Below are 12,377 nucleotides of genomic sequence, written 5' to 3'. Positions count from 1 at the left end.
TAATTAGCCAGATGCACCAACCCTGATCCTAAAATCCTTTGAGAGACTGGTATTGGCCCACCTGACAGACACCATAGGTCCCATCCAGCACCCTGACAATCAACACTAGCACCCCCTAGGGATGTGTTTTCTTTCTCAACTATGTTGGACGCTTAACAGAGACTAAGACATAGACTAAGGGGTACACTAAGCACAGACCACAGACTCCTAACTGGACCCTCTGCTGCCTGGCTCTGTTCCACAGCCTCAAAGCAGCCTCCAGTATGCACCACTGACCCAGGCTGTGCTCTGCTTCTCCAACAGAGAACCAAAGGGAGGGCAAGGAGCCTTTGGGATCCGTGCCCACAGCTGTGGGCCCTCTCTCAGCTTACTTCAAGTGTCCACATGGTACCTGGACGTGGAGCTGTGGACTTGCTCTTCCTTCTACTATTTATTCTCCTGTGACATCTTTTTTGGGGGGAGTTTTTCTTTATGCACTTTGAGGGTTCAAGGACAGAGGGATGTTGTATGTTGTAAAGCCCTCCGAGGCAAATATTGATTTTAGATAATGGGCTTTTTAAATAAAGTTGACTTGACTTGATGCACATTGCTGAAATGCAATGATGGAAAAAAAAATGTGGCTGTGGTCAGGATCAACACTCTTTGCCTCCCAGTGAAACAGCCAATCACAGCAGTGTAAGAGTCTCTCAGACATTCCTCCACCCCTCCAGACCATCCAGTCCAACATTAACTCCTCTCAAGATAGCTCCCAAAGAGTTTTGTCATCTACAACTTGTGCATTATTACTCTGGGAGACAAAAATCACTGTTAAGACTTATGAAAGGCAATATGCCCAGGTTCACAAGATCCACCCAAGTTTTTATGCAAAGTTCCTGTGGTCAGTTATGTAACTTTTATTAATAAATGATTTACACAAGGCATTACAATCCTTATACCCACAAAGACCTCAGGATTCCCATAGAAATCAATGGCACTCCCAGCAGACTCCAGCTGAAACATTAGTGGTGATAAACACCATTTTAGAAACATTACAAGACTTTTTACAGAATGTTAACAGTCTTATAATTGTTGCATTTTGTTTTCAGTGCACATATTTTAGCTGCTGATGAGCCAGCTCAGCATTCACTTCAAGTCCATCTATAACATTTCAATTGTTCCCGTTCAGTCAGCTGCCCCTGGGTCAGGGAACTACTTTTACCTGGTTGACAATCTTCCAGGTGCAGCCTGAGAATGCCCTGACTGTGATAACGAAAGGTCAAACTCATCCAACATGGTGTTAAATCCATAGTTAGTTTTTATGTCATCATGCTAGTGGTTCATCTGGGCATAGAGTCCAGGTGGGTGATAATTGAAGGGGCAGTGCCCTTACAGATACACACTGACACAGTATTCCAGCACCAGGCTTCCCATCATTATCCCAGTGCTGAGCTGCTCCTAGGCCTTGGGAGCACCAGAAGAGGGCCAGACTCTGGAGGTAGGCATGGTTGAAGAAGATAGGCCGCATGGGGCTTTCAAAGTCCTCAAAGGTGTAGATAACCTACTGCAAAGGGGAGTGCTGAAGCCGAAGGAGAAGGCGGGAAGGAGCAGCAGTGAGTTGCCATTGCTAAGTAGACTCTCCCCAAATGGACGGCGACGCCCCATTAGAGCCCCGTACCTGAATATAAACAGCAGATGTCAAGTAACAACACAAAGGAAATTTATAAGGTCTACTCTGCACTGGAGCCTGCCTCAAGTGGCCATTAAATTAAATTCAGTTTTTGGCACTTCGCATTGGCTTCATTTTTCAGTCTCGGAGGTTGCTGTTATGAGATGCGGAGCACATGGACCCAAAATGCAGGTGCTCCTAGCAGGAAAACAGCAAACAGCAAATCACATGACGAAAACAAGTATCCAACAAAGACTGACCTTTAAACTATGTATCAAGTGAAAACAAAGACATTAATACAGGCAAGTCAAATGAGTGTTATACAGACATTCAGTGCAGTCATTACAAAAGTCTGAAGGCATTAAGACACAGCAAACTGTGTCAGCCACTTGGAAAGACATGAGCGAATAGGCTGCACCATATATGTTAAATATCAATATAAAGTTATATATAAATATATATATATAGTTGTCATGATGTTGAAATGCGTTATACAGACTGAAACTCATTTATGTACGAGGCTGTAAACATTTCTTTTGTAAAATTGGGCATTTTAACATGGGGGTCTCTGGAGACTGACTCTTTTTCGATGAACTGCAGTTTTGGGCATTTCCGCATTTTTTAGTCTCAAAGGTTGCTGCTAGAAAAGACTTCATGAGTGAATGAGCTACAACAGTATTCTTTGTCCGTTACACTGCCCCTGGGTCTGGGAACTACTTTTCATCCGATGAACAGTCCTCCAGGTGAAGCCTGAGCACCCTCTGACTGTGCAGCTTCAACAAGAGGTCAAACTCCTGCGACATGGTGTGGACTCCTCTTTTAGGCATCACGTTATCGTAGTAGTGGTTAGTCAGGGCGTAGAGTCCATGTGGGTGATTACTGTAGGGCCAGAACCCGTACAGATGCACGTCATCACAGAGTTCCAGCGCCAAGCTAACCATTCATTAAGCCGGTGCTTTGCCGATGTTCTTTTAGGCCCTGAGAGCTCCAGAAGCGGACCAGACTCAGGAGGTATTCAGGATTTAAGAATACAGTCCGCATGGGAATTTTAAAGTCCTCAATGCTGTAGACGGCACGCAAGCACACAGGAGTGTTGTGACCATAGGAGAAGGTAGGAAGGAGCAGAAGTGAGTTGCCATAGCTACGTAGACTCTCCACAAATGGACGGCGACGCCCCATTAGAGCCCCATACCTGAATATAAACAGCAGATGTCAAGTAACAACACAAAGGAAATTTATAAGGTCTACTCTGCACTGGAGCCTGCCTCAAGTGGTCATTCAATGAAATTCAATTTTTGGCACTTTGCATCGGCTTCATTTTTCAGCCTCAGAGGTTGCTGTTGTGAGATGCCGAGCACATGGACCCAAAATGCAGGAGCTCCAAGGAGGTAAAACAGCAAATAGAAAATCACATGACGAAAACAAGTATCCAACAAAGACTAGACTGACCTTAAAACTATGTAACACAGAATCCTAAAAACCCCAAAACCAAGAAATAATAAATCTTCTTAATAATAAACTGATCAAATGAATGAAAACAAAGACACTAATACATGCAAGTTAAATGAATCTTATACAGACACTCAGTGCAGTCTTCCCAAAAGTCTGAATGCATATATATATATATATATATATATATATAATATATATATATATATATATATATACACACTTCCACATTTTTTTGCCTCAGAGGTTGCTGCAAGAAAAGACTTCATGAGTGAATGGGCTACAACAGTATCTCTGTCCGTTCCCTGGGTCTGGAAAATACATTTCATCCCATCAACAATCCTCCAGGTGAAGCCTGAGCACCCCCTGACTGTGCAGCTTCAACAAGAGGTCAAACTCCTGCGACATGCTGTGGACTCTTTTAGGATCACGTTATCGTAGTAGTGGTTAGTCAGGGCGTAGAGTCCATGTGGGTGATTACTGTAGGGCCAGAACCCGTACAGATGCACGTCATCACAGAGTTCCAGCGCCAAGCTAACCATCATTAAGCCGGTGCTTTGCCGATGTTCTTTTAGGCCCTGAGAGCTCCAGAAGCGGACCAGACTCAGGAGGTATTCAGGATTTAAGTACACAGTCTGCATGGGAATTTCAAAGTCTTCAACGCTGTAGGCAGCTCGCTGGCATATATTAGTGTTAAAGCCATAGGAGAAGGCGGGACAAAGCAGCAGAGAGTTGCCGTAGATACGCAGCTTCTCCGCAAAAGAATGGCGATGCTTCATTAAAGAGTTATACCTGAAAATAAACAGCATATGTAAAGCAACAAGACAAAAGGTACATTGTAGGTCCCTTAATCCTCTAGCTCACTTGTTTTGGAAGATGGTTGGGTTTGCTGTCACCAGATCAGTCTTGATGCCCACATCTTCCTCATAGCCATTTTCCAAAGGAGGTAGGTTGCACCTGAACAAGCGAAAAAAATAATAATAATAATTCTGTCCACACAACCTTTGTTTTATAGATTATATCTGTCTACGCAAACACAACCCCAAACGCTCACCAATGTTAGCTGTTTTTAGCAGTCTCCCTTCATCACAAAGGTGATCATGTACAAACTACCTTTTTTAAAACACCTCCAGGAGATCACACCACCATGAATCCCCATCCAATATAAGGATGAAGGAGCTCGCAAATAAAATTCTTATTCATGAACCTGTCCTCTTCAACTGGGCCTGACACAGCACTGTTGTTCCTGTGGAGACTGATGTGGAGCAAAGACATTGGGTGCAGCAGATGCCGCCGTCCGTCCGTAAAGTGGTGAAGAAATACTTAGTAACCCTTAAGAGATCTTAGGGACATTTTCTGCCATTCAGGTTTTTATTTTCAAGCCATTTTGGCTGTGTTGAATGAATATAGCTCAAATTTGCCAGAGAATGTTCATTTCTAAAAGATTTTAGAACTGTAATCGCAGTTCCTTAAATTAGCCTAAAATGGCCAAGCTACACAAAAACCGACACATTTGATCCTAATGATAAAAAATGTAGAAGAGCTGACCCACTGTTCCGAGGCCCGGATGGAACTTGCACTGTTCCTCCCAAATCTGAGGTTTGACAATTGGACGGAGCGTCCTTTCCAGCATCCTGGAGTAGACTTTCCCTGGAAAGCTGAGTAGTGTGATACCCCGATAATTGGAGCACACCCTCCAGTCGGCTTTTTTGAAAATGGGAACCACCGCCCCAGTCTGCCACTCCACAGGCACCATAACCGACCTCAAAGCGACATCGAGTGGAAAAATTTTTAATATATATAAATATATATTTTTTTTTTTTACAGCAGATTTTATGAAGCTGACATTTTTTGATGTTAGGACCTTGAGTTTTAGGGCTTTTTTTTAAAATCTGACACTGCAAAAAATTAAGTAGTCATTGGTCCATGCACTTCTTCAAAACAATAGCAAACAAGTTGGCTGTTGTTGTTGTTTCCAGTTTATGCTAATTACACAAAGTAGCTATGGACGTGCAAATTTAGGAGATTACGTCATTGTTTCCCATACGTTCTGTTTTACATGTTCATATAGCTAATCCATAAACAGAGTTTTTAAAAATTTACATCTTAGAAGGTATTTTGACAAATCTTTTTAGTGACCCTTAACCCTTTGCATGTGGAAAAGAGGAAAAATATCAATTACAATACAAATACAAAATACCTGAAGGCAACTGAGATCATTAAAAACAGAAATGACCTAAATTTTGTTGATTAAAATTCTCATCATCTTTTCAGACCACAACAATAGCCACTTTTCCCACCTGATAACAAACTGAGCTGAATCAATCTTCTTTCCACAGCCGCTGTCACGCAGGATCCCTCCATTCCCAACAACAGCGCACCTGTCCCATGTTTTATTTTGAAACGGATGCTCCTGGAATAAACACCAACGGAAATTGTATTAGAAAAAATTAGAAAAATATTTATTCCAAGTATAATATACTGCATGTGTAAGACAAAGGACCATATTAAATTCCCCCATAGTGATCAGTTCAGACAGTTAAATGGCCTTCTCTAAGCTATTCCAAGTAGATATTTATTTTTTTTTATATTTAAAAAGCTTAATTTGAGTTTCAGCTTGGAAACAAGGTTTTTAATGTGTGGTCTGAATGACAAGTTCTGGTCAATGGTAATCCAATATACTTATAAGTTGTGACCATTTCAATTTTAACTCTTTCAGTAGGTAAAATCTTAGGAAGAGTAGGTGATGGAGTACATTCAGTGCGAAACTCACCCCACAAGGTGCGCCACACACAAGTCATTCCTGCCTGTTGCCATCAGACTATTAAACTCCTCCATCAGAGTGTCAGACACCAAGTCAATAGACTGGCCCTTGGACTTATATCAGTAGCCATAACCCCATTACTAATTCATTATGTGTATGTTCAACTATAGTGAGATAACTGTACTTCATTTGTGCAAATAATTCAATTGTGCAAGGGTAAATTTTGTATATTAGTCTATTCTTGCATTTATACCTAACACACTTTGTAGTATGATGCACATATTTGTACATTTGTAATCATTTTATGAATGACATACCTTTGCAAAAGTGCTGAAAATCTCTGGGCTCACCTCGAGGGTCCTCCCCTTTTCCCCGTCGTACCTAATCTTGGATCCCACCGGAGTATTGGCCTGGGTTATGATGGCCTTCTCAGAGCCTTGGCACTGGTTGCTCAGCTGTAATCTGGGGCGGAGTGTTGACACTCACTGAGCTTCAGCAGTTTGTTCAGGTTTACAAAGTTTCTTCTTTCATATCAGGATTTTAATTCCATAAAAAGACACAGGTGAGTGAAAGCAGTCTTACAGCTTCAGATGATGTCCCTCTTTTTTACCTGAACTTATTATCTAAAGATGTATATATTCAGACCTCTGTCAGGATTCGGTCCTCCCAACCTAACTCATAGCCTAAACTGTAATATTTTCTAGAATTTGATATAGATAATATCAGAAAGCAAATTGACTTAGTTATGTGATTTATGTACAGTTTATTTGAAATACCTTTTAAAATCATATTCAATGTACATGTCGGGACAGTGACAATGTACAGACAAATTCCTGCTTGTATGGACTAAAGAGATGCAGCAAATCTGTGCATACATGGGCAATTATTTGCAGTTCTGGAAACCTTTTTATTTGTTTGTTTTGATGGTTTATTTGCAAAAAAAATGAAAATAATACATAATAAATAAAATAATAATTAGATTAAAGCTGCAAGCAGCAGTGAAAGGGCCCTCACACTCCCAAGTATGTCGCGGGTACTGGTGGGACTCCAGCCAAAGCGGTCATTCATTTGTGTGAAAGTCAGACAGTGTACGCAGAGTTTGGACCATGGAGTGAGCTATTTCACATGGTGTAGTACTTCCAGCGGTCACTAGGTGGCAGTGGATTGGACAAAAATTCCATGTTATCTTGGTGTACATCATTTGTAGACCAAACCATGTAAATATCATGTAAATCCAATGATCATTGTACCTCAAGGTTTACTTGCTCTTGCCAGTAGCTAGCACTATTACGACTAGTGAATATTGTCATACAGATGTGCTCAGGGCAGGACCCTTATAAAACCTATGAGGTTTCAGGCAGATTGGACAATGTACAACAAGTAACAACAATGTCCTGTTTTGTTGTGAAACATCAAAATTCAATGCCTGTTGCAGGAATACCGTAAAAATTTTGCAAGGACATTTCATGATGACATTCAGTCGGAAAGGTCTAAAGATCATACAGACAGAATTTCAACTGGATCCGATTATTTACGCAGGCCAAGTTCATAAAAGTATTTTTAAAAAATCGATATTTCCTGTGGCCACTAGTTTCAGGAAGATCGGACAATGGACACCAAAGTTACAACAGTTTCCTGTTTTATGGTGAGACATCAAAACTGTACTCCAAGTTACGGGAAAATCGTAAAAGTATTGCACGGACCTGTGATAACTTTTAATCACCTAGAGGTTAAGAATGCACACACCACATTTGAAGTCAATTGGTTGAATCCTGTAGGACAAGATGGCAAAAGTATGAGGCCCGAAATCACCAAAAATGAGCACAAAATTAAAAATGGCCGACTTCCTGTTGGGTTTGGGGGTGGGTCCAAGTGGCTTTTTTGTGTGTCTGACCATGATTCATAAGTGTACCGAATTTCGTAATTGTAGGTGAAACTGGCCATTGGGGCTACACGTTAGGGGGTGCTGTGGAGCCATTTTGCCAGGCCCATTTCCAAAACCACCAAAATACACAATTTTTCACCAGGCTGGACATGTGTACCAAGATTCATGAGTTTTTAATCATGTTTAGACCTCCAAAAATGCAAGTAATTTGGTAAAAAAAAAAATAATTCATTGCATTCTAAGAGGGTCCTCGCACCAGTCGGTGCTCGGGCCCTAATTACCTGAATTGTTGGTGATTGGTCTCATTTTTCTTCCAAGTTTGTGAGTAACGTTCTTTCACTTTGTCAATGACCTCCCTGTAACACACACACACACACACACACACACGCGCGCGCACACTGTCAGGTGTATAATCCCTGTAACATTAACAAGACTTGATCTGCTTAGGGCATGAATAAAAATGTCACTTAAGGAGAAGCAGTGGTGGCATTTGCGCTCACTTGCATTCTTTACAGAGATCAGCGGGCGGTGGGTGGCTTTTCTTGTATCGAGGCGGTTTGTGAAGTTTGTTACTGTGGAGCGAACAAGAAAGAAACAAAAATACTGAAGCTCAACAAACCTTAGCTTAGCTTTGTTCAAAATCAAACTACTTAATAATTTACCGTTTTTCATTTTTCATTCATTTTTAAAGTTCCACTTTTTTAAAATTTCACATTCATTATCATCACCTCCATTTTTGACAATTAACTTTTCTTATTTCCACCCCTCATAGGTGTATTGGTCTGTAACAAGGGGAGTAAAGCGTTGTACTGTAATTTAATGCTCTAGCTAGCTACATAAATATTAATTTGAATTAGCTGCTTTTAGCAATGAGTTAATCTGTAAACTGCAACATTCTCTCTGTCTCTGAAACACATTGCTGATAGTTTTCTTGGGTGTATTGTCAGACTGCTTTTAAGAGTATTTTTAATTAGTCTGTTTTTCCTTTGTGGGATGCTGAAATGGCAACTTTTTCTGCACGAGTTTGGCCATTGAAGTAGGCTTTCAGCATCTGAAGGGACATGCATCTGCATTTTTAGGACAGCCAATGGGAACTCTGAAATTACCTGTGATTGGCCAAGTGTCTCATCATGGGCTAGATTTTCTAAAGTCTGGAAACAGAGCCAAAAAGACATGGAGAAGTCTAGTTTTCTACCAGACCATTTGAATTACAATATGCTGAATGGTTATATGGGATTTTGTCCAGTGACCCCCAAACAAAACTGCCTGCCCCAGCTTTAAACTTGCAGATGACATCTTTTTTGGATGTCAGTGTGCTGATTGAAGCTGAGTATCAGCCAGTGTCACTCAGAGGTATTTAAAACTTTCAACCATATTCTTATAATCATATACTGTAATACAGTTGTATGAAAAAGTTTGGGCACCCCTCTGAGGCTGCATAATAATTTACTTTATCTTCACAGGAAATGATCAAAGTGGCATGCCATTCATTTCCTAATCAAAGCTGAGTACTGGGGTGTTTTTGAGACAAAAACTTTAAGTGTGGCGATATTCAATTGTATGTAATTAAATCAGAGGTTAGAAATAGGCTGTGCAAAAATTTGGGCACCCTTGTCATTTCACTGATTTGAATACCTGTAACTACTTCCTGGAATGCAAAATTGGTCTGATGAGCTCATTCAGCATTGAACTCCACACACAGGTGTATCCAATCATTAGAAAAGGTATTTAAGGTGGCCAATTTCATGGTGTTCTTCTCTTTGACTCTCCTCTGAAGAGTGGCGACATGGGGGCTTCAAAACAACTCTCGAATGACCTGAAAACAAAGATTACTGAGCATTATTATTTAGGGGAAGGCTACAAAAAGCTATCTCAGAGATTTCAGCTGTCAGTTTCCGATGTCAGGAACATAGTGAGGAAATGGAAGGCTACAGGCACAGTTCTTGTTAAGGCCAGAAGTGGCAGGCCACGAAAAATATCAGAGAGGCAAAGGCGAAGGATGGTGAGAATGGTCAAAAACAACCCACAGACCACCTCCAAAGACCTTCAAGATCATCTTGCATCAGATGGTGTGGATGTGCATCGTTCAACAATTCAGCGCACTTTGCACAAGGAAAAGCTGTACGGGAGAGTGATGCGGAAGAAGCCTTTTCTGAGCACACGCCACAAACGGAGTCGCTTGAGGTATGCAGAAGCACATTTGGACAAGCCAGCTTCATTTTGGAATAAGGTGCTGTGGAGTGATGAAACAAGGATTGAGTTATTTGGGCATAACAAGCGCCGTTATGGATGCCGGCAGAAGAACACAGCATTCCAAGAAAAACACTTGTTACCCACAGTAAAATTTGGTGGAGGTTCCATCATGCTGTGGGGCTGTGTGGCGAGTGCTGGTACTGGGAATCTTGTTAAAGTTGAGGGTCGCATGGATTCCACTCAATACCAGCAAATTCTTGAGAATAATGTTCAAGAATCCGTCACAAAGTTACGCCGGGGCTGGATATTTCAACAAGACAACGACCCAAAACACTGCTCAAAATCTTCTCAGGCATTCATGCAGAGGAACAAATACAATGTTCTGGAATGGCCATCCCAGTCCCCAGACTTGAATATCATTGAAAATCTGTGGGATGATTTGAAGTGGGCTGTCCATGCTCGGAAACCATCGAACCTGACTGAACTAGAGATGTTTTGTAAGGAAGAATGGTCCAAAATACCTTCATCTAGAATCCAGACACTTATTACAGGCTATAGGAAGCGTCTGGTGGCTGTTATTTTTTTCAAAAGGGGGCTCAACTAAATATTGATGGGATTTTTCTGTTGGGGTGCCCAAATTTATGCACGTGTCTAATTTTGTTTTTATTCATATTGCACATTTACTGTTAATCCAATAAACCTCATTTCACCACTGAAATATTACTGTGTCCATCAGTTATTTGATAGATCAAAATGAAGTTGCTGATACAAACACCCAATGATTTATAAATGAAAATGATGGAAATTGTCAGGGGTGCCCAAACTTTTTCATACAACTGTATATAATTTGAAATTATCTGAATAAGTGGATGTTTTGTACCCATACTTTTTTGAGTGCATGAATCTTGTGATTGCGTCTCGTATCACGTTCAATGACTTTCTCGGTTTCAGTGTGAGAGTTTCTGCCATTATATGCTAGTATCTTTCCTCTTAGATTTCTAGATATTATGAGATTAATCATGATTTTAAAGCACAAATACACTGTGCCATATGAGATGTATTAGCTCAAAGCTGGGCAAAAAGAGTTAATCCACCACGTTAAAGTCATTTCGCACTCAGTATAACTTCACAAAGAGAATGACACGAGTGTTAAAACTGCAAAATGCATCTATTTCTCCACAGCATCATCAACATATTCTTTTAATTCTCGTCTTGTAGTCTTGTCAAAACATGCTTCTTTAAGTGTTTCTCCCACTAACACACCTCCAGCACCCAAAATTCAAAAACGTTTCCATCATTTAATGTTTGCATTTGCATTTGCATTTGCATTTGCATTTGCATTTGCGCGTGTGTGTGTGTGTGTGTGTGTGTGTGTGTGTGTGTGTGCATGCGCGTGTGTTCTTTTGGTGGTTGGGAAGTATACACACTTACTTGGTCTTGACCATGGACCAGATGAGAGTGCTCAGCAGACTCCCAAAACAGAGGAAAGTGAACACCAAAGACAGTGGCTTCAAATGCTGTCCCCTCATGACTCTTCCCTCCTGCTAACTCCACCTGCAAGCCCACTCACCTTCTTTTCTTACACACTCTCTCTGTAATGGTGCTAATCTTTGACCTCTCTGCTTTCTCCTCAGTCTTCTGCCTCTTGTTCAGCCTCTGTCTTCTGTGCACCTTGACTTTGTCTTTCCTTTCTCGGTGAAACTGAACATCCCTTGTTCCACATCAGACTTTAATCCTTGTCACGTCTCTCTGATCCACTTAATATCCATCCTCTGTCTGTCCGTGTTTTTCTTCTGTTAACACAGACAAACTGACAACCCTAACATAGTTACAAAAGTAGAGCTCCACCCAATAAGAGGGACACGAAAGTTCAGCATGCACATAATAAAAAGAGGATATATTTGCATTGGAGACAATGTTTGGGTTATGCAAATAGGAGATTCACAGGTTCATGCTTAGATTGGCAAATAAAATAACCCCAATGAGTAGGTGGCCCTCTCATGGAGAACATGTGTTTGTGATAGTACAGTTGTCAATTTTAATAGTATACAATACCCATATCCTTAAAAATGTATTTACTGGGTTTTTATATATTTTCTGACCTCAATAGATCTTTCAGTCTTTGCATATATCTTCTCCAAAAAGAATATCTGGAAAAGTGTCTTTTGATAAACCCTGTTAAGTTTCAAGCTCAGAAGGGGAAAAAACCCATTGATTGTTTGTCGGGGTTTAGGCTGCTCCACCCCACTAAGCTGAGAGAGTTTCCCAATCGGTCTCTCCCAGAGGCCAATTGGCCCTCCTTAAATTCTTTCCCTGTGAGCAAAGTATTTACTGCATTTTTTTAAATGACAGAGAAACAAACTAAAGTAAATCATGGATGTGTAATGAATAACAGGCAGATGGTGACACTCTGCTGTTAGAGCCAGCTGAAGCCACTAGAG

General features: G+C 40.9%; 2 pseudogenes; both read right to left on the bottom strand.

The window, feature by feature from the left end:
- Nucleotides 1-838: 838 nt before the first annotated feature.
- On the bottom strand, nt 839-1,674 carry LOC121956226 (annotated as a pseudogene).
- A 213-nt stretch (nt 1,675-1,887) lies between these two features.
- LOC121957194 lies at nt 1,888-11,721 on the bottom strand (annotated as a pseudogene).
- Between the last annotated feature and the right edge of the window lie 656 nt (nt 11,722-12,377).

This window comes from Plectropomus leopardus, chromosome 17 (assembly GCF_008729295.1).
Source record: "Plectropomus leopardus isolate mb chromosome 17, YSFRI_Pleo_2.0, whole genome shotgun sequence".
NCBI classification, from domain to species: domain Eukaryota; kingdom Metazoa; phylum Chordata; class Actinopteri; order Perciformes; family Serranidae; genus Plectropomus; species Plectropomus leopardus.
The sequence above is the reverse complement of the archived record's forward strand: the minus strand, read 5'-3'. Positions and strand labels throughout refer to the sequence as shown.